This window comes from Leptodactylus fuscus, chromosome 7 (genome assembly GCF_031893055.1).
Source record: "Leptodactylus fuscus isolate aLepFus1 chromosome 7, aLepFus1.hap2, whole genome shotgun sequence".
Taxonomy (NCBI): Eukaryota; Metazoa; Chordata; class Amphibia; order Anura; family Leptodactylidae; genus Leptodactylus; species Leptodactylus fuscus.
Genome location: NC_134271.1, coordinates 39,161,424 through 39,187,145, shown reverse-complemented (window position 1 = coordinate 39,187,145; position 25,722 = coordinate 39,161,424). Strand labels below are relative to the sequence as shown.

The following is a 25,722-nucleotide window of genomic DNA, read 5'->3' as shown; positions in this document are numbered from 1 at the left end:
ATGTCATGGACACAGCTAATGTCCGCTGCTAATGTCTGCACAAGATTTTGCACGGACATTAGCAGCAGACACTAGCTGTCGGACACAGACGGTAGTGTGAACGCTCCCTTAGATTTCAGGAGCATTAAAATTCTGTCCTATCTGGGCCAGGCTCAAAGTGACTTCTACGTCACATGCAATAGGAACATGATGGAGATATACAGTCCTATGAAAAAGTTTGGGCACCCCTATTAATCTTAATCATTTTTAGTTCTAAATATTTTGGTGTTTGCAACAGCCATTTCAGTTTGATATATCTAATAACTGATGGACACAGTAATATTTCAGGATTGAAATGAGGTTTATTGTACTAACAGAAAATGTGCAATATGCATTAAACCAAAATTTGACCGGTGCAAAAGTATGGGCACCCTTATCATTTTATTGATTTGAATTCCCCTAACTACTTTTTACTGACTTACTGAAGCACAAAATTGGTTTTGTAACCTCAGTGAGCTTTGAACTTCATAGCCAGGTGTATCCAATCATAAGAAAAGGTATTTAAGGTGGCCAATTGCAAGTTGTTCTACTATTTGAATCTCCTCTGAAGAGTGGCATCATGGGCTACTCAAAACAACTCTCAAATGATCTGAAAACAAAGATTGTTCAACATAGTTGTTCAGCGGAAGGATACAAAAAGCTGTCTCAGAGATTTAACCTGTCAGTTTCCACTGTGAGGAACATAGTAAGGAAATGGAAGACCACAGGGACAGTTCTTGTTAAGCCCAGAAGTGGCAGGCCAAGAAAAATATCAGAAAGGCAGAGAAGAAGAATGGTGAGAACAGTCAAGGACAATCCACAGACCACCTCCAAAGAGCTGCAGCATCATCTTGCTGCAGATGGTGTCACTGTGCATCGGTCAACTATACAGCGCACTTTGCACAAATAGAAGCTGTATGGGAGAGTGATGAGAAAGAAGCCGTTTCTGCACGTACGCCACAAATAGAGTTGCCTGAGGTATGAAAAAGCACATTTGGACAAGGCAGCTTCATTTTGGAAACAAAAATTGAGTTGTTTGGTTATAAAAAAAAGGCGTTATGCATGGCGTCCAAAAAGAAACAGCATTCCAAGAAAAACACATGCTACCCACTGTAAAATTTGGTGGAGGTTCCATCATGCTTTGGGGCTGTGTGGCCCCATCGGGAATCTTGTTAAAGTTGAGGGTCGCATGGATTCCACTCAGTATCAGCAGATTCTTGAGAATAATGTTCAAGAATCAGTGACGAAGTTGAAGTTACGCCGGGGATGGATATTTCAGCAAGACAATGATCCAAAACACTGCTCCAAATCCTCAGGCATTCATGCAGAGGAACAATTACAATGTTCTGGAATGGCCATCCCAGTCCCCAGACCTGAATATCATTGAACATCTGTGGGATGATTTGAAGCGGGCTGTCCATGCTCGGCGACCATCTAACTTAACTGAACTTGAATTGTTTGTCCAAAATACCTTTATCCAGGATCCAGGAACTGATTAAAAGCTACAGGAAGCGACTAGAGGCTGTTATCTTTGCAAAAGGAGGATGTACTAAATATTAATGTCACTTTTCTGTTGAGGTGCCCATACTTTTGCACCGGTCAAATTTTGGTTTAATGCATATTGCGCATTTTCTGTTAGTACAATAAACCTCATTTCAATCCTGAAATATTACTGTGTCCATCAGTTATTAGATATATCAAACTGAAATGGCTGTTATAACCACCAAAATATTTAGAACTAAAAATAGTTAAGATTAATAGGGGTGCCCAAACTTTTTCATAGGACTGTAACATGCTTGCAGTTTGGTGGGATAGTGTGTGACCCTCTGTCCTAGAGGTATGAATGCTTAAAGCGCTCTGTGTTCTTATAGGTTTAAGTGTCCAATTAATGTTCTGATTAGGATTATGGAAGATGCACGCATCTGTTCTTATACTATTACTTTTAGCATGATTCCTTTGTAAGAAAAATGGATTGTTTTAAGAAATTGGGTGCTTCACAAGCAAAGAACTATATGATATATTGACTGCATTCCACAACAGGGCTAGAGTATCCATGGTGTACATGTAAAACAGCCGTCACTCATTTCTACATGTGTCAGCATTCCCACTTTGCCAGGCTGATTTTAAACAGGATGGAATAAAAAGGCGTTTTTTTGTATTACTGGTAAATGTCGCTTCTTTACTTATCCTGTTTACTCTGCCTATTGTTCTTTTAAAGAGGACCTTTCATCAGACTGGGTACAGGCAGTTTTATATACTGCTGGAAAGCTGACAGTCCGCTGAATTCAGCACACTATTGGCTTTCCCGATCTGTGCCCGATGTAAAGCGCTATCGGTCCCGGGACCGTATCGCTTTACAGTCAGAAGGGCGTTTCTGACACTTAGCCAGGGACGCCCTTTTGCCCAGCAGCGCCAATCGCGCTGTACTGTGGAGCGGGGAGTAACTCCACGAGCTGTGTGAGCAGAGGGAGGGGGTGTTCCTCCCCGCTCACACTGTACAGCGCGATAGGTGCTGCTGGGCAGAAGGGCGTCCCTGGCTAAGTGTCAGAAACGCCCTTCTGACTGTAAAGCCCTACGGTACCGGGACCGATAGCGCTTTACACCGGGCACGGATCGGGAAAGCCGACAGTGCGCTGAATTCAGTGCACTGTCAGCTTTCCAGCAGTATATAAAACTGCATGTGCCCGATCTGATGAAAGGTCCTCTTTAAGCTAAGTATCTATATTATAAAGATCTATTACCTTGGATCTTCAATGCATAGTCTATAGACTTTACTGTGAATAAAAACTTGCAAACAAATGGGCTAGCAATAAGCACTAAGTGTGTTATGTGCATTGGACATACACAAAAGATAAAAGCTCACTACTTGGTATACTAAAACGTATAAAATCTTTATTACAATGTATTAAAATAGGAACAAAGGAGAAACAAATAAACCACATAAAACTAATTTCCTCACCAGGGATAGGTAATATGTGAACAGTAATGGATGTAACAGTTGAAATTCACCAAATAAAGTTACTCAGTAATAACGTACATTAAAGCTACAAACACTACCTGAAATGTATATAAAGTTACTATATAGGGCAGAAAAACAACTTACATTAAAGGGGTATTCCCACGTCGCATACTCACCAGTCTTCACTGCTGTAAAATCTTCTTTCTTCCTGGTTTCTTGCATCATGTGGTGGGCGGGGTTTCACATGCAACCTGCCGTTTAGCTCCGCCCACCCATATTGGCCTATGAAGTACAGGCAGCAGCAACTCCATTCTGTGTTACATACAGAGACTGCCTGTCTCTGCCATAATGAACACAATTGAATTAGCTAGCCTGATAACTGGGAGAACAGAAGAAATGAAAGCAGCTCCTCTCCCTTTTCTGATAGCAGGAAGCTAGGTCACGTGGTGTAGACACAGGAATAGCTAGATACACAGGCTCGCTCCCGTGCACTTAGCCCCTCCTCCCTCCCCCCTGAGAGCAGCAAATACATCACTTGACTCATGAGCAGATAAGTCAGGGCTGTGGCCACAAAGAATTGAATAAAGTAAGATAGTGGACAAACAAAGCAGTTTTGCTGAAGCAGTGTATTTAGGAAAAGTCTTACATCTACATTATCAAGCAGTATAGATAGGATCCTTGTGATGGGACAACCCCTTTAAAACAGTGACTGAAAACACATCAGGAATAGATTACGTTTCGCCACAGCTTCGTCTGGAGGTGTAACTGTGAATAGTATGTAACTAAAGAGGAAATGGAAGAAGTGCCAATACTGTCTTTTACTCTCGTTTTTGTGCCTTTCCCGACATCCACCGTAATAGTACGGCGGATGTTGGGTATTTAAATATGGAGCTGTGCAGCTGCCATAACCGCAGGGTCTCTATTGTATTATACAGCGCTAGTGCCCGCACTGATTGCGGGCATTAAGGCTTCCACTTTGCCAGTGATGGTTGGTCCACCTGAACAAAATCCACTTGAATAAAAAGTGATCAAAGCAATAGACATTCCCCAAAATGGTAAACTGAAAAGTACATCAGGCCCTGCCCCCCCCCCCCAAAAAAAAAAACAAAAAAACCCAAAAAAACGCCCTATGGATCCCCATACATGGAAATATAAAAAGTTACGGGTGTCAGAATAGAGCAGCTTCCCAGTACATTGAACATAATAAATAAATACTAGAATAAAAATTATGATGAACAATTTGTCCCGCAAACATAAAAATATTTAAAGAGGACCTTTCACCATATCCGGGCACAGGCAGTGTTATATACTGCCAGAAAGCTGACAGTGCGCTGAATTCAGCGCACTGTCGGCTTTCCCGATCCGTGCCCGGTGTAAAGCGCTATCGGTCCCGGTACTGTAGCGCTTTACAGTCAGAAGGGCGTTTCTGACCATTAGCCAGAGACGTCCTTCTGCCTCGCGGCGCCAATCGCGCTGTGCTGTGGAGCGGGGAGGAACGCCCCCCTCCCGCTCCTGATAATGCTGGTCTACGGACGAGCTGTGTGAGCAGAGGGAGGGGGGCGTTCCTCCCCGCTCCACAATACAGCGCGATAGGCGCCGCGAGGCAGAAGGACGTCTCTGGCTAATGGTCAGAAACGCCCTTCTGACCATAGAAGAGCTACGGTACCGGGCCGTAAGCTCTTCACACCGGGCACAGATCGGGAAAGCCGACAGTGCGCTGAATTCAGCGCACTGTCAGCTTTCTGGCAGTGTATAACACTGCATGTGCCCGGATATGATGAAAGGTCCTCTTTAAAAAAAAAAATTGAAATAAAAATCACCATCGGGAAGGAGTTAATATGTATATACAGTTAGGTCCAGAAATATTTGGATGATGACCCAATCTTCATTATAGTTGATAACTTATACAAGATGAAGAGGAGCCTAGATGACTTTTTTGAAAGTAAAAATGTTACAGATTATGGGAACTAGAATTTTTAGATATGTTGATCCAAATATTTAGTGCATTTGCCATATTTGGAGTTTGGAAGGAATGTTTGCTACTGATGGGGCAAACTGGCAGTCACCTCGTGTTTTTTATTTTTGTTTTTTGCCTTCCTTGCACTTTGAGTCCTTTTGTGAGCAAACTGCATTACAAATGTTTTTCATTCTCATTCCCTTTTATAAATTTGGTAGGTTTATAGGTTGGATGTGGTGGACTTGTGGCTTCATCCAATCTTATCAACTATGTTACTTTTATGAAATACATGCATCTAAAATGAAAAATATAGAAACTCTGAAATTGCATGGTTGTAAGATTTCTGGTGCCATCAGGCCCACTCTCTCCACAGACACATTCATTTTAGGAATAAGGATCGGGAGTTACTGCAGGTCCTGTGAACATGGTTGGGAGAAGACATGTACTCAGAGTATTACGCTAACAGAGGAAGAAAATATTTCTGATTTGCCTGTTTTTGCCAACTGTAAATAAAATACTGCTGAGCATCACCTTATTACTGTGATTTGAAAAACAGAGATTTTCCTATTAGATTCATTTTTTTATTTGCACTCTCTCTGAAAAGATACGCCTTCCCAATCATAGCAATTTTGCAACTATAAAACTTCAAATGCCATATTTTCATGCTTATGTGAATGATGCCAAACGTTCCATTATTTTATATTCATCACTTACTCACCTCATCAATAATAGTAGTAGTTTCACATTTTGGAAGATCCCGGGTTGTATAAATCACAGTTCTCATAAAAACTCCTCATCTTCTTCTGGATAACCACTATTCTAAAATAAAGAATTCACAGATCTTAGACTGAAGGTGACCTGACTGGCACTTATGTTGTTACTATGACATTATTAGAATATCGGTTTAGATGTGACATGCCATATCTATACAAATCATCAGGTAATAAGTAAAAAAAACAACAACTTATATAGTACCTACATACTCTGCTACAAAAGTATACGGCTTCTACCAAAGGATTAAAGAGAACCTATAACCATTAGAGATGAGCGAACACTGTTCGGATCAGCCGATCCGAACAGCACGCACCCATAGAAATGAATGGAAGCACCTGTGACGCTGACTTTGCCGGCGGCGTCACAGGTGCTTCCTCATCTCTAATAACCATCTTCCCCATCTCCATCTCTTTGAATCCTTCACTGCTCCAAAGATTTAGGTTCAGTTGGAAATTTTTTCTGGTCCCCACAAGGGTTGAGCAATCGTAATCAGAAAAGATCGGATTCCGATCGGAGATCGAGAAAATTTCACGATCGCGATCGGAATTCCGATCTTCTCGGGCGGGATTGAGATCGGGGCTTGTTTCCCACAATGCTTGGCTACTGGCCAATCACTGTGGGAAAAGCTTAACACCCATAGGAATGAACGGAACCCCCTGCGTCCATTCATTCCCATGGATTTACTGCAACCTGCCACTCTTCTGCTTCGTCCCTGTTTTACTGTATACTCAGCTGAATATACGGTAAAACAGGGACGAAGCAGAAGAGTGGCAGGCTGCGCTGCTGTGAGGACGACAAGGCAAGTTCGCGAGTAGATAGATACTACTACTATAGGTACATTTACTTGTCCATCTATCTACTAGACAAGTCAATGTACAGTAATATCTATCTACTCGCGAACTTCACTCAACTTACCTGCTCAAAAGTGCTGCGGCTGCCCTCTTCTGGTCCGGTTCTCTGTCCTTCATGTGGCTTCAGAGCGCCCTGCAGACTAGTATTATAGAGAAGGCGGGGCTTAGGAGAGTGTGGGCGGGTACTGGGAGGGGAGACGTGAGTGATGCACTCACGACTCCCTGCCCACACTCTCCAGCCGCACCAAGCCCCGCCTACTCCCTCCATCTCTACAACAGCACGGTGGCTCAGTGGTTAGCACTGCAGCCTTGCAACGCTGGAGTCCTAGGTTCAAATCCTGCCAAGGGCGACATCTGCAAGGAGTTTGTATGTTCTCCCTGTGTCTGCGTGGGTTTCCTCCGGGTACTCCGGTTTCCTCCCACACATCAAAGACATACTGTTAGGGAATGTAGATTGTGAGCCCTATATGGGACAGTGACTGACAATATCTGTAAAGTGCTGCGGAATATGATGGCGCTATATAAGTAAGCATAATAAATAATACTAGTCTAGGGAGGCGGGGGGGGGACGGGGGCAGGGTGCTCTGAAGACGTGAAGGACAGAGGACCGAACCCGACGAAGAAGAACTGGGAGCTGCAGGTAAGTGAACACCAGGGGGTTAATCACTACACAGCAGCAATGGGGACAAACCGTGTAGTGAATAGGATCGTTTTTTAACCCCTTCCCGACATTCGCCGTAATAGTATGGCGCTGCTGGGAAGGGCTTCCCGCAAACCGCCGTACTATTACTGCGGATGCATGGTGCGCACACAGAAACTGTGTGCGCACCATGCACAGCGGGTGACAGCCGTAATACACGGCTGACAATGCCCCGTAACACCCGCGGTCGGAACCGGGTCCGATCGCGGGTGTTAACCCCTGAGATGCCGGTGATCAACATGACCACCGGCACCTCCGGGGTTACAACGTCATACGGTGCCGATCGGCACCCCCCGCGCCGGTTTCGGGGGGTGCCGGTGTTCGTAGGGGGCAGCCCGGGGTCTGATCAGTGACCCCGAGTCTGCCCCATCACTTACCCCGTCCTCGCGCCTGGCCAATCCTGCCGTAAATGAAGCTGTCAGCCTGTGCGTCTACACAGGCTGACAGCTTCCTATACACTGCAATACACGTGTAACACGTGTATTGCAGCGTATCTCTATTGAAGCAGTGATCAGCCGGTCACTGCTTCAATCCCCCATGGGGACAGAAAAAAAAAGTGAAAAAAAAGTCAAAATAAAAAAGTTTAAATAAGTTTAAAATAAATTATAAATAAATAAAGCCCCAAAAATCCCTTTTTCCCCATATAAAATGTTTTATTATGTAAAATAAAGAAACATAGAAAAAAACATTACATATTTGGTATCGCCGCGTCCGTAATAACCTGAACAATAAAATTAAAATATTATTTAACCCGAACGGCGAATGTCATAAAAAAAAAACGTAGAAAACCGCACAAAATAATGATTATTCACCACCTTTCCCTTACAAAATGTTCAATAAAAAGTAATCAAATGGTCAGATGAAAACCAAAATGGTACCAATAAAAAGAAGAGGTCTTCCCGCAAAAAATAAGCCCTCAACCAGCTCTGTCTAGCGAAAAATAAAAACGTTATGCCTTTCAGAAGATGGCGATGCAAAAACAATAGATTTTTTTCCCTGAATTGAATTCTATTCTGCACAAATAGCAACGCATTAAAAAATCATATAAATGAGGTATCGCTGTAACCGTACCGACCCGCAGAATAAAGGTAACATGTTACTTATGCTGTATGCTGCACGGGAAAAAAAAAAATGCTAAAAAGCAATGCCAGAATTGATGTTTCCTTTTACATCCCACCCAGAAAGAGTTAATAAAATGTAGTCAATAAGTTACACGCCCCAAAATGGCGGCATTGAAAAGCACATCTAATACCGCAAACACCAAGCCCTCATATGGCCACATTGCCAGAAAATAAAAATAAAAATCTACCTTGTACAATGTGAAGACAAAAACCCCAAAAGTCACCAAATCATTAGGACATAAGTGGCTGCGACTAGAAGGAAATGTGTAAGCGGTGCGAGCGTTTTCAGGGGACACCCCATATTTAGAGCTTATGAGAGAGAAGACACCAGCGCTGACCCCCCAGAATGCCCCTCTTCCCCGTCATAGGAGCTGGTGGGAAAATAGAATGGGATTTGGTGTACCCAATTTACTCCGCACAGCTTACACATTCACTTCGGGGTTACTAATGCTACTACATCACTTGATAAATACTGAGGGGTGCGGTTTTCAAAATGGGGTCACTTTCTAGAGGTTTCCACTGTTTTGACACCTCAAGGGCTTTGTAAATGCGACATGGTTCCTGAAACTGATCACAGCCAGATCTGCCCTCTAAAAGCTCTTTGGCGCGCCTTCCCTCCTGCGGCTCACTGTGCGTCCATATATTAGTTTACACCCACAAGTGGGGTACTATGGTAGTCGGGAGAACTTGCCTAACAAATTGTGGGATGCGTTTTCTCCTTTAACCCCTTGTGAATGTGCAAATTCTAGGGCTAAACGAAAATATTAGTAAAATAAATTCAAATTTGAAAATTTCACCTCCATTTTGTATTAATTCCTGTTAAGCACTTATAGGGTTAAATTACTAGGTATATGTTGTTTTGGCTTATTTAAGGGGTGCAGTTTTGAAAATGGGGTGATGTATGGGGGGCTTTAATACAAGGGTCTTTCAAAACCCCTTCATAACTGGATTAGGCCCTTTAAAAAATGGGTTTTGGAAATTTCTTGAAAATTTTGAATATTGTTGTTTCACTTGTAAATCTTATAATGTCCGTAAAAATTAAAAGGGTGACTAAAGTTTGATGCCGACATAAAGCCGAGATCTGGGACATGAGATTTATGATATAATTTTGGCGGTCTGACTATCTGTATGTAATGTACATCATTTCAAACTTTATAAAATGCATATTTTTCAAAATTTCCACCAAATTTCCAATTTTTTTATAATTAAACACAAAACATATCAACCAAAATTTACCACTAACATGAAGTACAATGTGTTACGAAAAAACAATCTTAAAATCACTTTGGTAAGTTAAAGCGTTCCAAAGTTATTGCCACATAAAGTGACACGTCAGTTTTGAAAAATCGAGCTTGGTCAGGAAGTCAAAAAGTGCCATCGGCGGGAAGGGGTTAAAGGGATTCTACCATTAAAAAACTTTTTTTTCTAGGTAACACGTCGGAATAGCCTTTAGAAAGGCTATTCGTCTCCTACCTTTAGAAGTGATCTCCACCGCGCCGTTCGTTCGAAATACCGGTTTGTCCCCATTGCTGCTCGAAAACCGACTCCAGCGCTGCCTCTGTCTTCGTCTGCATCCTCCCCTTCCTTCTTCGGCTTGACGTCGGACGCCTGCGCAGTATGCTCTGTTTGTCGAACTTCGCCGAACGTACTGCGCATGCGCGAAATTGCGGTGTCGGCACTATGGCCGCGGGCATGTGCAGTAATGCGCAGATAAATTCTTTGAGGGGTGCAGTTTTCAAAATGGGGTCACTCCTTTGGGGAATCCACTTTTCTGGTACCTTACAGGCTCTACAAACATGACATCGCGTCCAGATACCAAACATCTGAATCTGTACTCCAAAAGACACATAGTGCTCCTTCCCTTCTGCGCCCTGCTGTGCGCCCAAACTGCAGTTTATGCCACATGTATGACACTGGTGTACCCAGGATAACGGACGTAATGTCATATGTGGGTATAAACTGATATTAGGGCACAGCCGGACACAGAAGGGAAGAAGAGTTATTTGGTTTTTGGAGCACAGACGGTTTGGATTTTGGATGCCATGACACTTTTGTAGAGCTGAAATGCCAGTAAAGTGGAATCCCCTGATATGTGACCTTATTTTGGAAACTACACCCCTGAAGGATTTATCCAGGGGTACAGAGAGCATTTTTAACCCCCAAGTGTTGCTATAACTTATTATCCATAAATGAATACGAAGCTGATTGTGAGAGGTGAAAATGACCATTTTTCCAGGAATACGTCATTTCAGTGCGTAATATGTTGTGCCCGACTTGTATCCGAGATGAACGCTCTGAAAGCTGTTGTGCCCAGGATACCCGCTTACCAGTTTTTCGAGTATGTATCTCTGCTGACATAAGTTGGGCACAACATATCGGGCACTAAAATGGCAAATCTCTGGAAAAATGTCATTTTTAACTTCTCATTATCAGCTGCAATTTCATTTCTGGAAACTAAATAAATGCTACACTCAAGGGTTAAAAAACGCTCGCTACGCCACCTGATAAATCCCATCAGTGGCGTAGTGTCCAAAATGGGGTGACATGTCTGCGGATTCCACCAAAACCAAACCAAAATAGTGTCCCTTTCCTTCTGTGCCCGGCTATGCCCAAACAGCCGATTATATCCACATATGGCATTAAGTCCATTATCCGGGGCACGCCAGAGTCATACATGTGGGCATACACCGCCATTTGGGTACACAGCAGGGCGCAGATGTGAAGGAGTGATATGTGCTTTTGGAGTGCAGATTTAGATTGTTGGTGTTTGGACACCATGTCACATTTGCAGAGACCCTAAAATTGCCCCTACAAAATGGGGTCACTTCTTGGGGAAATCCAGTTTACTGTCACCTCCAGGGCTCTGCAAAAACATCATGGCGCCCAGAAAGTCCCTCTAAATCTGTACCCCAAAAGCTAAAAAGCATAGTGCTCCTTCCCTTCTGAGCCCTGCCGTGTGCCCAAGCAGCAGTTTACACCCACATATATAATTTTTTGCCCCTCGGGATGGTCCCTTAATAGTTTTAGGAGTGCAGGTCTCTGACAACACAAAGTGGGTGCAACGTATTGGGCACCGAAATGGCATATTCTTTAAAAATTTCAATTTTCATTTTGTACATTAATTTTTGGGAAGCATTTTTAGGCTCAAAATGATAATATGCCTTGATACATTCTTTGATGGGTGTAGTTTTTAAAATGGGGTCACATTTGAGAGGTTTCCATTGTATTGGTACTTTAGGGGCTCAGCAAATGCGACATGGCCCCTGAAAACTATTCCAGCAACATCTGCCATCCAAAACACAAATAACGCTCTTTCCATTCTGAGCCCCACCATGTACCGATACAGAAGATTACAGAAATTTGTGTTTTGAAATCCATTTGGCCCTCCCTACCTCTTGTACCTACTGTATTTGCGTACATAGGACTAAGGCCACAAAGTGTACATTTTTTAACACGGGAGAAGTGCGGTGATATATTTTGGGGTGTGTTTCTTCTTTTTGATGTGTTGTGTGCAAAAAAAACAAAAAAAACTGGCTTTAAAATGACACATATTTGAAGAAAGTGAAATTTTTTTTCATCATTTGTAATAATTCTTACAAAACAATATTTGTTTGATCAAAATGCTCACTATACCCCTCAAAGAATACCTGAAGGGGTCATTTTACAAATTTGGTCATTTAATGGGAGTTTCTATCATTATGCCACCTATTCCTGTCTGCAAACATAGCTTGGTAGAGGAAAAAATCACATACTCCAAATTTCCAAAATTTGCTTATAAACTTGTAAATTGTCTAAGTTACTCAAATATGCTAAACTTATTTCAAATATGCTTGAAACACAAAAGGAACATTTGGAAGTATATAACTACTAACTTTTTTGCCCTGTATTATTGTGCATATGTGAGATATCGCAGCTGAAAATGGAAAACACTGAAAAATTTGTCAAAATTTTCAGCATTTACGAGTTTTTTTAATACATTTACACAAGTTATATCAGTCTAATTTTACCTTCTCAGTAAAGTAAAACATGTCATGAAAAAACAATATCAGAATCACTTGGATGCCTAATACTGTTACAGAATTATTCACTGATAAAGTCACACAGGGCAAATTTCCAAAATTTGGCTTGGTCATTAAGGTCCAAAACAGGCCGGTCACTAAGGGGTTAAACTTTAATTTGTAAGATATAGAATCTCTTTTTTCATGTTAATAAGTATCAATTTTATTGCTTTGGTAATACCAAAGCTATAATTTTGCAATCACCCTATATTATAGACAGGAAGAACTTGTGTAAGTTGTAAAACAGCAGTTAAACCTCTCCAAAAACAACTCTATGTGAAGGCTACTTCATCTAGACCAGGGCTACTCAACAACAGAACAATACTCATTAAGGGAAGAGTTTTTTTGCAGGCTGAAAAAATATCTGCTTCATGAAGAAGGAAAATTTTTTGATGCATTTTTCTTGTTTTATTTTGTTGTTTGTTTTTTTAAAATACTTGATATGGTTTTTGTTGCATTTTTTTTCCTCCAGCACATTGTATGGACTTGGAAACTTACCGTCAAGAAAATGCTTGCAGTTTTTAATGTGGCTTTTGCAAAAAAAAAAAAAAAAAACCTAGCATTTTTCCACTTCCCATTAATTTCAATGGGTTTTTCAAGGTAGAATTCATCTAAAGATAAGTCATGTTGCTTTTCTATTCCTCTACCTAATTTAAAAAAAAAAAAACAGCGGACTACCATTGAAGTGAATGGGAATCGTTTTTTGAGGCAGGTTCTCAAAAAACAGCCTGCAAAAAAACCCCCAAAAACTGTGAATATATCCTTAAGCCTCCTTCACACAATGTACTTTTGATCCTCAATTGCAGATCACAGTACAGACAGACGGGCCCAGACTTACAGCAGTTTATGCTATATGAAGAGAGTGTGCCGTAATGAAGAACCGCAAAATATGGAGCAGGTCCCATACTGTCCTGTCCGTATTTGTGGCTCGTTTCAGTCACTTCAATGTATAGGTAAGTGAAAAGCACGAATGCCACACAGATACCATCTGTGATGTTTTCACTGACCCGCACACTGAACAGTTGTCTGAAAGAGACCTTACTGCCTCCATGCAGTATAGTGCCCATTTAGGACCCCTCCCCCATCACCCACACATAGTATAATGCCACCTTTGGGGACTCCACATGGTAAAATGTCATAGTGATGCTCCCACACAGCTAAATTTCCCTTAGGGTCCCTAAGTAGAATGCCACATTTTTCCCCCACATAGTATGATGCTATATCTGTATCCCTACACAAGAACATACCCCCTTCCTACTCCTACACACGGTATAACGACTAGAGAGCTGGCGCTAGTGTGAACCTGGTGTCATCCGCATAACCAACAAGACTGCTGGTTATTTCGGTTCGGTTAATACATTATTTGTGAGCCTTTGCTTGCGGTTTCAGGACAAATAGGTTTGAACTGTAAATGCTATTATTACTCTGGGTTCTCTTTAGAGGACACATAAATAGTGCATCTGTGTGTTCAGTCCAAACCAAACCACCAGACGAACGTCAAGAAAGTCACCCAGCACATACTTAGACTTGAAAATGGCCTAATAATAGTCTTCAGTCGCACACCCCTAGTATGCACACTTCAGAAAAACAACCCAATTGACATAAAAATACATTAAAGGGAGTCTGTCACCAGGGATGAAAAGCAACTGTTAATATGAGCCATGCCACTGATTCTGGCAGTTGGAATGTTTCGCTCTAGCCCCCACCATTCCTGAGCAATGCTGTTAGATAAAATGCCTGCTATTTAGTCTCTATAATGACAGGAGAGCGGTGGCAGACTGAGGTAGGCAAGGGGTGGGATTCGGAGCTATGACACTGGTTGCCTCTGATTGGAGCTCTGAATCACAGGCCAGTGCCTGACATTACAGAGCCTAAATAGCATATCAGGCACCAAAACAAACTGCACTTTGCTCGGAAATGTTGGAGGCTAGAGGAAAATTCCAACTGTGCAGGAATGAGTGGAGGAACAACTATTAACCGCTTAACGACCGGCCCATAGGGAATCTACGTCGGCACTGACAGGTCCTTCCTGACTGCCCTATAGTAAAACTACGTCGGGCAGTCAGGGAAGGATCCCCTGTCAGTGCCCACGTAGTTGGAGCAAGTCTTAGCTGTATCTTATAGCTAAGACCATGCTCCATAACCCCCCATCGGGGGGCTCCGATGTTTTTTTTTAAACCCCTTCAGTTCCGTGATCAAACATGATCACGGAACTGAAGCGGTTCCGTGATGGTGCCGGCGGTATCGGCACCCCCCGCGGCGAGATTGGGGGGTGCCAATATGAAAAACATGCAGTCTGGGGTCTGGCCAGTGACCCCAGACTGCCTGAGCCCCCCGTTACCTGGTTGATCCTGCCCCCGTTGTCAGGAAGCCAAGCGATGCGTCTATATCGCTTGGCTTCCTGATACAGACTGGAGACACGTGCAGCCTGTGTCTCCTGTGTCTCCAGCCTGTAATACTGATTCAGCAATGAAATCATTGCTGAATCAAGTGTCCTAAAAGGGACACATACAAAAGTGAAATAAAAAGTGAAAAAAAAAGTGAAAAATAAAGCTTTTGAAAAAAATGAATAAAGTTATAAAGCCCCAAAAATACCCTTTTTTCTATAGAAAATGAGTTATGTAAAAAAAAAAAACCTAAAAATTAATTAAAACAATACATATTTGGTATCGCCGCTTCCGTAACAATCTGTATAATAAAACTGAAACAATATTTAATGTATACGGTAAACATCGGGGAAAAAAAACGGAAAAAACCCGCTGGAAGTAGTGATTTTTCGCCATCTCACCTTAGAAAATATGCTATAAAAAGTGATCAAAAAGTCATATACACCCCACAACAGTACCAATAAAAAGCGCAGGTTGTCCCGCAAAAAATAAGCCCTCAACCAACACTGTCGACCGAAAAATAAAAATGTTACGCCTCTCAGAAGATGGCGATGCAAAAATCACTGATTTATGTCCCCAAATGTGTTTTTGTTCTGCAGAATTAGTATCGCATAAAAAATACTATAAATGAGGTATCGCCGTAACCGTACCGACCCGCAGAATAAAGGTCACATGTTACTTATACTGTACGCTGCATGGCGCAAAATTTAAAAGGGAAAACTCAATGCCAGAATTGATTTTATTTTTTTAAATCCAGCAAAAAAAGAGTTAATAAAATGTATTCAATAGATTGTAGGCACCCAAAAATGGTGTCATTACAAAATACACTTCATCCCGCAAACAACAAGCCCTTATATGGCCACGTCACCAGAAAAATAAAGAAAATATAGCATCTAGTAATGTGAAGACAAAAACCCGCAAAAATCGCCAAATCATTAGAATACGACTGGCTGCGTCAGGAAGGGAATGTATAAGCTGTGTGAGCGAATATCAGGGGACACCCCAGATTTACAGCTTATGAGGGAACAGACACCAGAAATGACCCCCAAAGTGACCCCCAGAGTGACTCCCCCAATCATAGGAGCTACTGGGACATAGTAGGGAATTTGGTGTTTGCAATGTCCTCCGCACCGCTTACATATTCCATCTTCGCCATCCGCTGTGCAGTCACGTCTGGGATACTAATACTCACTACACCCCCTGAGAAATTCTTTGAGGGGTGCAGTTTTCAAAATGGGGTCACTCCTTTGGGGAATCCACTTTTCTGGTACCTTACAGGCTCTACAAACATGACATGGCGTTCAGATACAAACATCTGAATCTGTATTCCAAAAGCCGCATCGCGCTCCTTCCCTTCTGCGCCCTGCTGTGTGCCCGAACTGCAGTTTATGCCACAGGTATGACACATGTATGACACTGGTGTACCCAGGATAACGGACGTAATGTCATATGTGGGATATTAGGGCAAAGCCGGACACAGAAGGGAAGAAGAGTTATTGGGTTTTTGGAGCGCAGATGGTTTGGTTTTTGCATGCCATGACGCTTTTGTAGAGCTGAAACACCAGTAAAGTGGAATCCCCTGATATGAGACCTTATTTTGGAAACTACACCCTTGAAGGATTTATCCAGGGGTACAGAGAGCATTTTTAACCCCCAAGTGTTGCTATAACTTATTATCCATAAATGAATACAAAGCTGATTGTGAAAGGTGAAAATGACCATTTTTCCAGGAATCTGTCATTTCAGTGCGTAATATATTGTGCCCGCCTTGTATCCGAGATGAACACTCTAAAAGCTGTTGTGCCCGGGATACCCGCTTACCAGTTTTTGGAGTGTGTATCACTGCTGACATAAGTTGGGCACAACATATCAGGCACTAAAATGGCGAATCTCTGGAAAAATTTCATTTTTAACTTCTCATTTTCAGTTGCGATTTCATTTCTGCTCACGCTCACCTGCAGATTTCCTCCACTTCAAGTTTATGCTTAAAACATATAGCTCTGCCCTTTACCTTGCCAAACAAGACTATTTCACCGCCCTCATCTCTTCTCTCTCAAGCAACCCTAAAAGGCTTTTTGAAACCTTTCACTCCTTACTCACACCCAAGGTGCAGACGCTATTCACAGACCTTAGTGCTGATGACCTGGCCATGTATTTCCATGATAAAATTGATAAGATCCGTCAGGAAATTACTGCCCAAGCCCCAGGTGGCATTGACTCCCACACCTACGATAGTACTGATCCCCTCACCAGCCGCACTTTAGACTGTCCATTCTCATCTTTTGAACCTGTCACAGAAGAGGAAGTTTCCCAGCTACTTTCTTCATCTCGCCCCACAACCTGCAGTAGTGACCCCTTCCCCTCACACCTTCTCCAATCTCTGTCCCCTGCTGTCACTACTTACCTTACTAAAATATTTAACCTCTCTCTCTCTTCTGGAATCTTCCCATCCTCCTTCAAGCATGCTGTTATAATCCCGCTACTGAAAAAACCCTCCCTGGACCCATCCTGTGCTGCTAACTATCGACCCGTCTCTAACCTCCCCTTCATCTCTAAACTTTTGGAACGCCTGGTTTATTCTCGGTTAATCCGTTATCTCTCTGCTAACTCTCTGCTTGACCCCTTACAATCTGGTTTCCGCGCTCTGCACTCTACTGAAACAGCTCTCACAAAAGTCTCTAATGATCTACTAAAGGCTAAATCCAATGGTGACTTCTCTCTTCTTATTCTTCTGGACCTCTCTGCAGCTTTTGACACTGTTGACCATCAACTTCTCCTCACTATGCTCCGCTCAGTTGGCCTCAATGACACTGCGCTCTCCTGGTTCTCCTCTTATCTCTCAGGCCGCACTTTCAGTGTATCATTTGCGGGCTCTGTTTCCTCTCCTCTTTCCCTTGCTGTTGGGGTTCCTCAGGGCTCGGTCCTCGGCCCCCTGCTCTTTTCTCTCTACACAGCCCCCATTGGACAAACCATCGCCAGATTTGGCTTCAGGTACCATCTTTATGCTGATGACACCCAATTATACACATCTTCCCGTGACATCACCCCTGCACTCATTCAGAACACCAGTGACTGTCTCTCTGCTGTCTCTAATATCATGTCCTCGCTCTATCTGAAACTAAATCTCTCTAAGACTGAACTACTACTGTTTCCACCATCTAACAGATCTGTCCCTGATATATCCATTGCAGTCTCAGGCCTTACTATAACTCCTAGGCAGCATGCCCGCTGCCTTGGGGTCATATTTGACGCAGACCTTTCCTTCACCCCTCATATTGAATCACTCGCACGTTCATGTCACCTCCACCTCAAAAACATCTCCAGAATACGCCCTTTCCTTACCAGAGATACACTAAAGACACTTATTGTCTCTCTGATTCATTCTCGCCTTGACTACTGTAATTCCTTACTAATCGGTCTTCCCCTCACTAAACTCTCTCCTCTACAATCTATTCTGAATGCAGCGGCCAGGCTCATCTATCAGGCTAGACGCTACAGCGATGCCTCCGGTCTGTGCCAGTCGCTACATTGGCTGCCTATTCATTATAGAATAAAATATAAAGTTATTACTCTCATCCACAAGGCTCTCCATAATGCCGCACCTCCCTACATTTCTTCCCTCATCTCTGTCTACCGCCCAACCCGTGCTCTCCGCTCACTCAATGACCTAACACTTACATCCTCTATTATCAGAACCTCCCATGCTCGTATACAAGACTTCTCCCGAGCTGCACCACTTCTCTGGAATGCTCTACCCCGGACAATCAGATTAACTCCCAACTTCTACAGTTTCAAACGCAAACTAAAGACGCATCTTTTCAGACAAGCCTATCACAATTCCTAATGCACAAAATTGTCTGAACACTGTATAAGCAATGCCGCCCCTGCTACCTCTTGTGTCACCCTCTCTACCTCATAGATTGTAAGCTCTTTTGAGCAGGGCCCTCAGTCCCATTGTGTGAAATGACGTTCTTTGTTATGTATGTCTGTATCTGAACCCTATAAATTGTACAGCGCTGCGGAATATGTTGGCGCTATATAAATAAAATGTATTATTATTATTATTATTATTATTTCTGGAAACTAAGTAAATGCAATCCTCAAGGGTTAAAAACGCTCGCTACGCCACTTGATATATCCCATCACTGGGCTAGTGTCCAAAATGCGGTGACATGTCTGCGGAATCCACTTTATTGGCAATTCAGGGTCTTCGCAAAAGTGGCATGATGTCCAAAAAACAAACTGCGCCAAAAACCAAAATGCGCCAAAAACCAAAATAGCGCTCCTTCCATTCTGTGCCCGGCTGTACCAAACAGCCATTTCTACCCACATATGGCATTAAGTCCGTTATCCGGGGTACACCAGTGTCATACATGTCGGCATACACTGCCATTTGGGTACACAGCAGGGCGCAGATGTGAAGGAGCGATATGTGCTTTTGGAGTGCAGATTTAGATTGTTGGTTTTTGGACTCCATGTCACATTTACAGAGACCCTAAAATTGCCCCTACAAAATGGGGTCACTTATTGGGGAATTCCAGTTTACTGTCAACTCCAGGGCTCTGCAAAAACATCATGGTGCCCAGAGGGTCCCTCTAAATCTGTACCCCAAAAGCTAAAAAAGCGCAGTGCTCCTTCCCTTCTGAGCCCTGCTGTGTGCCCAAGCAGCAGTTTACACCCACATATATAATTTTTTGCCCCTCGGGATGGTCCCTTAATAGTTTTAGGAGTGCAGGTCTCTGACAACACAAAGTGGGTGCAACGTATTGGGCACCGAAATGGCATATTCTTTAAAAATTTCAATTTTCATTTTGTACATTAATTTTTGGGAAGCATTTTTAGGCTACCTTTGATACATTCTTTGATGGGTGTAGTTTTTAAAATGGGGTCACATTTGAGGGTTTTCCATTGTATTGATACTTTAGGGGCTCAGCTAATGCGACATGGCACCTGAAAACTATTCCAGCAACATCTACCCTCCAAAAGCCAAATAGCGCTCTTTCCATTCTGAGCCCCACCATGTACCCATAAAGCAGATTATGGCCACATATGGGGTATTGCCGTGTTTAGGAGAAATTGTTTAACAAACTGAGGGGGCCTTTTTCTCTTTTAACCCCTTGTGAAAATGAAAACTTTGGGGATAAAGGGACATTTTAGTAATTTTTAACCTACATATGCCAAGGTTAGTAAAATCTGAGAAACGGCTATAGGGTCAAAATACTTACTATACCCCTCAATGAATACCTTAAGGGGTCTAGTTTATCAAATGGGGTCATTTATGGGGGTTTTCAATTGTTTTGGTAACTTAAATCTTGTTTGAATATGCAATGGGCCTAAAAGATCTGCAAGCAAAATTTGTGTCTTGAAATCCAGTTGGTGCTCCCTTCTTTTTGTGCCCTACCGTGCGTCCGTACATAGGATTAAGGCCACAAAGTGTACGTTTTTGAACACAGGAGAAATGGAGTCATCTACTTTGGAGTGTTTTTCTTCATTTTCATGTGTTATTTCAAAAAAAACTGCCTATAAAATGACACTTTTGTGTACAAAAATATGAATTTTTTTTGTTTGACGCAAATTTTCTAAAAACTTAGGGGTCAAAGTACTCACTATACCCCTCAATGAATACCTTAAGGGGTCTAGTTTATAAAATGGGGTCATTTATGGGGGTTTTCAATTGTTTTGGTAACTGAAATCTTGTTCAAATGTGCAATGGGCCTAAAATATCTGAAAGCAAAATTTGTGTTTTGAAATAAATTTGGCCCTCCCTACCTCTTAGGCCCTACTATATGTGCGTACATAGGACTAAGGCCACAAAGTGTATATTTTTTAACACGGGAGAAGTGGAGTGATATATTTTGGGGTGTGTTTCTTCTTTTTGATGTGTTGAGTGCAAAAAAACTGGCTTTAAAATGACACATATTTGAAGAAAATGAAAATTTACCGTATATACTCGAGTATAAGCCGAGTTTTTCAGCACAGTTTTTGTGCTGAAAAAGTGCTCCTCGGCTTATATTCGGGTCATTACGGTAATTTTCTGCTAGCAGGCCAGGATAGCAGACCCCACCCCCCCATCACACGCCGGGTGACGTAGCCACGTAAACTCAGGTCCGCACGCGGCATGTCTGCTTCCTGCCCTGCTAGCAGAAGTACCGTAAGTACTTCTGCAGATTTTAATGTACAGCATCGCCGCGCTCCTAGCAGGAGCGTGGCGATGCTGTGGGCCCCGGCACCTGCCACGGTGTCTGGATGCCGGGTCCGGATGCCGGGCTGTAAACGTAATGGCGCCGCTCTGCAGGGCGGTTGCCATAGAAACCAGCACCTCTGCTGTAATGCTTACAGCAGAGATGTTGAAGCTTATGGCTGCAATCTCTGATTGTAGGCATAAGCTGTGGCATCTCTGCTGTAAGTGTTACAGCGGAGGTGCCCTCCGGAGATGTCCTCCCCCCTCCGGCCTGCCCCATACCTTTAAAGTTGCAGGCCGGCTCCTGTGCAGCGAGCTCGCAGGAGCCGACCTGTTCCGACGACAGCCGGAGCCTAATGAAGGCTCCCAGGCCTGTCATCGCTATATTACTATTACGGCTGGTCTATGATCAGCCGTAATAGTAATGTAGAGAATCTCACATAGACGGCAATACACTTGTATTGCCGTCTATGGAACTTGCAATCAAATGACTGCAGGTTCAAGTCCCCCAAGGGGGGGCTAAAAAAAGTTTTAAAAAAATATAAAAAAAAATAAAAATAAATAAAAGTTCACAGCGGGTTCACACCAGCACCTGATCTCAGTTATGCAGGTTTCCGTTTTCTGTCAGCAGAAGACAGAAACCGACATTCAGTGTCTGTGGGTGAGCCGTCTTCTGCTGCCCATGGCGAAACCGTTTTGTTTTTTACTGGACACAAAGTCCTGCATGTCCGACTAAAAAAAAAAAAAAAACGGTTTCAATGCGGAGAGCAGAAGACGCTCACCAGCGGACACTTTTCAAACCCATGAATGTTTCTCGGGCAGGAAACGGAAACCTGCATAACTGAGATTGGGCGCTGGTGTGAACCTGCCCTCAAAGTAGAAAATGACTATGAAACACAAACACATTAGGTATCGCTGTGTCTGACAGTGCCCGGTCTACTGAATATAGGGTATCTGCAGTGCTTCTATTCCGTCGGGAAGGGGTTAATAGGAGCACTGCAGATCCCCTATATTCAGCCAGGCTGAATTCCAAGTGGGGGTAAAAAACCCAGTCCTCAAGCTCAGGGAAGGGGCAGACAGACAACCAAAACACCCCCTCCCCTTTCCCAGCACTTACTGCACCCAAGAACTCGGCCATTTTAATTTTTGAAATTTTCCAGTAGCTGCTGCATTTCCCCCTAGGCTTATACTCGAGTCAATAAGTTTTCCCAGTTTTTTGTGGTAAAATTAGGGGGGTCGGCTTATATTCGGGTCGGCTTATAATCGAGTATATACGGTAATTTTTTTCATCATTTGTAATAATTCTTGCAAAACAATATTTGTTTGATCAAAATGCTCACTATACCCCTCAAAGAATACCTGAAGGGGTCTAGTTTTACAAATCAGGTCATTTAATGGGAGTTTCTATCATTATGCCACCTATTCCTGTCTGCAAACAGAGCTTGGTACAGGAAAAAAATCACATACTCCAAATTTCCAAAATTTGCTTATAAACTTGATAAACTTGTAAAGTGTCTAAATTACTCAAATATGCTAAAATTATTTCAAATATGCTTGAAACACAAAAGGAACATTTGGAAGTATATAACTACTAACTTTTTTGTCCTGTATTATTGTGCATATATTGAGATATCGCAGCTGAAAATGGAAAACATTGAAAAAATTTCAACATTTTCAGCATTTGCGAGTTTTTTAATAAATTTACACAAGTTATATCAGTCTAATTTTACCTTCTCAGTAAAGTACAACATGTCACGAAAAAACAATATCAGAATCGCTTGGTAGCGCTATACTGTTACAGAATTATTCACTGACAAAGTCACACAGGGAAAATTTCCAAAATTTGGCTTGGTCATTAAGGTCTAAAATAGGCTGGTCACTAAGGGGTTAAAAGATTAAAATTGGTGGAGGTGGTGAGAGATCCTCTTTAATATGTGATGTTATTTACTGGCAGAAAGCCAACAGTGCGATGAATTCAGCGTACTGTCGGCTTTCCCGGTATGTGCCCCATTGCTGGAGATATCAGTGCCGTTAATTTAGGTACCTCTATCTCCCCACTGTAAGAAGGGTGCTCCTCATAGCTCAGATCGCTGAGCTTTGAGCAACGCATCCCGGTTCCCCGACTGCACTCGTCCATAGCCCTGTACTCAGTGGCGTAACTAGGAATGGCGGGACCCCGTGGCGAACTTTTGACATGGTGCCCCTCCTCGACCGACCCCGAAGTCCTCGACCAACCCCCTCCTGCGCGTTCTATTATCCCCCATAGTGAGCCCTGCACACAGTATTATCCCCCATAGTGGCCCCTGCACACAGTATTATGTCCCATAGTGGCCCCTGCACACAGTATTATGCCCCATAGTGGCCCCTGCACAAAGTATTATCCCCAATAGTGGCCCCTGCACAAAGTATTATCCCCAATAGTGGCCCCTGCACACAGTATTATCCCCCATAGTGGCCCCTGCACACAGTATTATCCCCCATAGTGGCCCCTGCACACAGTATTATCCCCCATAGTGGCCCCTGCACACAGTATTATCCCCCATAGTGGCCCCTGCATACAGTATTATGTCCCATAGTGGCCCCTGCACAAAGTATTATCCCCAATAGTGGCCCCTGCACACAATATTATCTCCCATAGTGGCCCCTGCACCCAGTATTATGTCCCACTGTGGACACCCATAAACAATTATTATACTCTGGGGTCTTTTCAGACCCCAGAGTATAATAATCAGAGACCCGGGGGAATAAAAACATAAAAAACTACTGTTTCTTACCTGTCCCCTGGCTCCTACGCTGTCGGCCTCCGCTGCCGTCCTTCTGCAATGACGTCGGATGTCACATAACCTGGGACGCAGGCCGGGTTCATGTAACATCAGAGACGTCAGACAACAAGGAAGGAGGCCTGGCAGGATCGTGGAGAGGTAAGTAAGGGCTAGTTCACACGTGGGCAAAGGGGAGTTTTTTGACAGCGGATTTCGCTTCAAAATAAGCCCCTTTACAATGGAGCCCTATGTGAACAGCTAGCTTTTTTTTTCCGCTAGCTTTTTTTTCCACTAGCTTTTTTTTTCTGCTAGTTATTTTTCAGCTAGCAGAAAAAAGAAGCGACATGACCTTTCTTCAGGCGTTTTCCGCCTGAAGAAAGCAATAGAAGTGAATGGGAGGCAAAAACAGCGCAGGTTTTTTTCAGCGTGTTTTTTTGCAAAAAACCGCTAGCGGTTTTTTTTAGCCCATTCACTTCTATGGGAGGGGAAAACAGCCTGGCTTTTTTTGGAAGCGGTTTTTACAAAAAAAAAGCTCCAAAAAAAGCCTGGCAATGTCAAAAAAAAGCTTCCTAATTAGGAAGCGGTTTTTTTCAGGACCAAAATAAGCCAGGAGGTTTTTACGTGTGAACTAGCCCTAACAGTGTTTTTTATGTTTCTTATCTCTCCTGGTCCGCCAATCATTATACTCGGGGGTCCGAAAAGACCCCCGAGTATAACGATAGCAGCGGTAGCGGCTGTCGCCGGGCGCTTAATGTCCCAGGCCCTGTGACAGCTGCCTCTGCTGCTATGGCGGTAGTTACACCACTGCCTGTACTGTAGAAGGGGCATTCCTTACTGCCCAGATATGACACTGAGCTGTGAGTAACTCCACCTCAGTACAACAGTCTATTGACAAGTACTTCGGGGGAAGGGGGGACGTTCCTCACAGCCTGTCAATAACACTAGGTGAGAAACACCTTTCTGACAGTGGGGAGATATCAGTAGCGAAATGAAAGGCACCAATAACTCCAGCACCGAGGCACATACCGGAGACATCAATGCACCATTAGCTTTCTAGCGGTATATATATATATATATATATATATATATATATATATAGCGGTTCATCTTTAAGATGAAATCTGCAGCAAAATCTCTCACAAGGTTCACATGTAACACAATAAATCCCGCACATCGAATTATATCCACACGCACAGAACCTTATTACATTGTCAAATGCGACCAACTTGTTAAAGATATTATACAGACCATTAGTGATAGTAAGCTAATGACCAATATCACTAAGAGCTTCCATTCTGATTACATATTAGGCCAGCCCCACTGCACATTGTGGACGTCACCACCAATAACACAGTAAATGCCCTCCCAGTACTTAGGTGACAGGTGACAGGTTTGCAGTTTTACCACATAACAGCGCGTACACTAAGCAGGACCACAGAGAAGGTCCCCGCACACCTTATACATGACAACCCCCGGGTGCACGGAGGAACCAGACCCACATAAGCTATTATAGCGAAGTAATAACATAGCGGTGTCCCCTTCCAAACAGAGCCCGGCCATGTAGTACATACGCCACTGTGCACAGCAGTAAAGTTACAATCCGGGCCTCACCTTGTACCCACTGCACAGCCGCTAGCTCATCCTCATCACTTCTACAGTCACTTCATAAAGTCGATACATAAACATAGAACGTCTCAGAAGACGCTGTGAACTTTTACAAAGCGGAAGTTGCCTGACGTCAGGTATTCTCCCACGGAGCTGAGCGGAGTCATGGCAACAACACCATAAAGTTCTACGAGCGCGAAAGAAAGACCAGTGACGTCACGGAGAGCGGACCGCTCCAGTCAGGGCAGCAGAGTCAGCCGTGCCCGAGCTGTAGGGGACGGAGAGTCAGCTGGGGCCTTCTGTATTAGCTGTGCATTGTGTGGAAACATAGTAGTCATTTATTGCAACC

At 43.2% G+C, this 25,722-nt stretch overlaps 1 protein-coding gene across 2 annotated transcripts in view; it reads right to left on the bottom strand.

The window, feature by feature from the left end:
• Window positions 1-25,504, bottom strand: part of PSKH1 (protein serine kinase H1) — a 42,287-nt gene extending 16,783 nt beyond the window's left edge. Inside the window, exons 1-2 of one of the 2 annotated variants that reach the window (XM_075281812.1) lie at window positions 25,380-25,504; window positions 5,645-5,753 (exon numbers count right to left, since the gene is read on the bottom strand). The gene's annotated coding sequence lies outside the window, so the exon portion shown is untranslated. The remainder of the gene's footprint in view (window positions 1-5,644; window positions 5,754-25,379) is intronic. The other variant, XM_075281811.1, reaches the window with a different exon arrangement.
• Window positions 25,505-25,722: the final 218 nt, after the last annotated feature.